This window comes from Rhipicephalus sanguineus, chromosome 2 (assembly GCF_013339695.2).
Source record: "Rhipicephalus sanguineus isolate Rsan-2018 chromosome 2, BIME_Rsan_1.4, whole genome shotgun sequence".
NCBI lineage: Eukaryota > Metazoa > Arthropoda > Arachnida > Ixodida > Ixodidae > Rhipicephalus > Rhipicephalus sanguineus.
Genome location: NC_051177.1, coordinates 201,721,349 through 201,724,443, shown reverse-complemented (window position 1 = coordinate 201,724,443; position 3,095 = coordinate 201,721,349). Strand labels below are relative to the sequence as shown.

The following is a 3,095-nucleotide window of genomic DNA, read 5'->3' as shown; positions in this document are numbered from 1 at the left end:
CGGAGGCGATCGGCTCCCGCGCTTCGGTCGCCTGCGCAGCGCCTCTCCGAACTTCTTTAGTTGTGTCCGGCTATAGATTTGAATGTGAACAAGCAAATTAGTTGTCTTAATCTATAACACGACCCAAGATTTCGCGCCCCTGGGAGGGCGCGAAATGAGCACAGCATGTAATTACCCTTGGCAACTGTAATTCCCCAATCTACGATTTTGCGAACGACCTTGTGCGATCATGTTCCCAGTACAAGAGGAATTTACTTTGCTACACTAGATGCGAACAATATTTAAATTTGCGACAGTTCCGTAAGGATGCAATTGCACCTTCAGAATTTGTGTTTACCTTTTTCGTACATGTCTCGCTGATTTTTGCGAACGTTTTTCTATTTTTTATAATCGATAAACGCACGTTCAAGAATAACAAAACACCGTAATTTTCTGCAGGTAAACTTTATGCTCGGCTGAAGTTTCAAAGCACAGTGACACTTAAATTAGAAAAACAAATTGAATCATGCTTTATTAAAGTAATAAGTGATGAGAGGTATCATTAAGACATTATATTCGTCGTTTTACATCAAAGTGCTGTGGGTGGCGTCCTCAGTCAAATTCAAAGCGTTGTCTCTCGTTTCTTCGCATTCGTGACATTCTGTGACCAGCAGACTGTTCTTCAAATGGCGTCCAGGTTGCGAATAACATCAGCGAACAAAGATTCAGTAGCGTCGTGATCCTCCGTAGCTACCGGATCCGCGAGAGCCTCCGTAGCCACCAGAACCGCGCGAGCCTCCGTAACTGCCGGAACCGCCGTAGCCACTTCCGCGGCTGCCTCCGTAGCTTCCTCCGGAGCCACGACCGTAGCCACCAGAACTACCGTAGCCACCGGAATTTCCGTAACCTCCCGAACTGCCGTATCCACGTTGGGCGGCGGTCATTCCGCACAGCACAGCCACCACCAAGAGGGCGACCACGAGACACTTGCTGTTCATTCCAAGCATGGCTGCTGCACACAGCTGCGAAAGAAGAATGGGAAAAAGGAGATATGGTACGAAGACGATTTAGCGATTACCGATGAGGCAATAATCTGCACAATGTAACGCAGCTACTTGTATCTGTTTAGTGCATTTCGTGAACCTGCAAGGTTGGTAGTTCATCCTGAAGAGCCAGAAGACAGCCAAAATAATACCAAGCTGAGACGGATAGGGATGCAGTGTGATGCTCTGTTGTCAAACAAGAAAGAACAAGAAAATCTCCTGGAGAACGCTAGAAAAATACAGGATACTTTATCAATTCCATCAGCTCTGAACTCATGTACGGCGATGTTAGCATTTTCCATATTCCTGATTTGCAATAATGTTTGTTTCGATTTCGCAGTATCAGTTAAGATTAGTCAAGTTCAAGGCTGATTTCCTCTACATCTGCACTAGAAAAATGGTTTAATGCGGCCGCTGAGGATCGAGATTTGATAAATGCATGTGCAGGTTAGTGTTGCCGCGTTGTCATTCTAATGATCTTGTTCGAAATGATGTCATACATAGTTTAAACCTTGTCCTCTGCAACTGTGTCACCACTGACGCTTCCCTAAATATAGAAATGTGCGACGTTTTCATTCACGGGCGCGATGTTTGTGTGTGAAGCTATGTTTGAGGCTTGAAATTTCTGATAATGATTGCAACATGTGCCTACTCTGAGGTAGTGGCACTCTTTTTACCAGTGCATCTACAAGGATATTGCCCTTAAAGACGTTGCCATATTGTGAATAACATTCTTACGATCCCAGAAAGGTGAACCTCTTCCTGTATAGTACTGCTGCATCAATACAGGCCTCTGAAGATCATATGCAGACATCGCTTTTCTCAGAGCTGTAATCCAGAACTGTTGTTTACAGACAGCTCATTGTGTGATACTATTTATTGTGATTGTTACACTTGGAGAATGCCTCGAGCTGGATGAACATGGACTTCTGGGTTGTTAGGAAAGGTAGCTGTTAAAGGACGTTGAAAAAGGGACCGTTTCGTGGAAAGTTACGGATTTGTTTGACAATTAGTGCGGCACGTCATATACCATGAGCGATGCTTCTTGGCCTACATATTATCTGGCTGTCAAGAAGGGGCTATCGCCAAACAGAGCAAGCTTACAAGCTGTATTTCTCAAGTACATGTTTTATGTACTACGTGAGCAGTGATTTTCATCAAGTTTTTTTTTCGTCTTACTATACAGGAAAAACGAATAGGTAATAACGGCGATGGTGCAGTCGTGAAGGAGGAAAGGCGAACGGCCAATACTGAAGAGCCACACGAATAAAGGACAGAACTGCTACTGACCGCAGCCTCAAAATAATCCTTCAGGATGAGGAGTAACCTCTCCGACTGCAATGAGTTATCTACTGCAAAAATTAACAGTGCCTATTGTTCAATGTATCTTCAAGAGATGTCGAAAGAGCCATGAAAGCAATGGCAAGTCAGGTCCACAAAACCATAGCGAACAGCTTGAAAATTCTTTCAAGAATTGTTACAACGACGTCACTTTTACATGATGGATTCCTTGTGGGTAAATAGCGACAGATACAACTTTAGTCATTGAACTCACGTTTTCTCGAGAATGGTGATGCGAGGACCTCAGGTTGCGTCAAATCTGGGCGATGGACACCGCTACTTGGGGCTCCTGTTTATATTTGCAGCTTGTCCGGAAACGTTGCAAAGGATGCATATCCGTTGGTGCGCATGCTGCAGCGATTAGACAGCGCAACCGGAAAAATGCTCCTGTTTGTGTGCTGTTTCCACTTCCGAATCCCGGTACACACCACACATACACAGATACCAAATCACCTTTCCGCAGAATGAAAAATAATGAGACAAGGCATTTTGCAGCAAAAAGAAGTACAAAACATAACCTTCCATCTCCAAGCCAACTTTACGCATTCGCATTTGTTAAGATTTGATTAGATGAACACTTGGCATAACCTACGCAATTTCGCACCACTGCAAAGATACACTAGAAAACCTTGAGGTAATGTGTTCCCATTCAGAGTAAAATTCTTTAGAATAGTTTTAGCATCAGCCAACTGGTGCAGCCTGTTTCAAGAAGAAACAAAGTTCGGATTTATT

General features: G+C 43.9%; 1 long non-coding RNA gene across 1 annotated transcript; it reads right to left on the bottom strand.

The window, feature by feature from the left end:
- Positions 1–485: 485 nt before the first annotated feature.
- LOC119381440 (uncharacterized) lies at positions 486–2,666 on the bottom strand. Its single transcript, XR_005181449.2, has 2 exons — positions 2,578–2,666; positions 486–1,001 (listed from the first exon to the last, which is right to left on the bottom strand). It is a non-coding gene; the product is annotated as an uncharacterized LOC119381440 (long non-coding RNA).
- Positions 2,667–3,095: the final 429 nt, after the last annotated feature.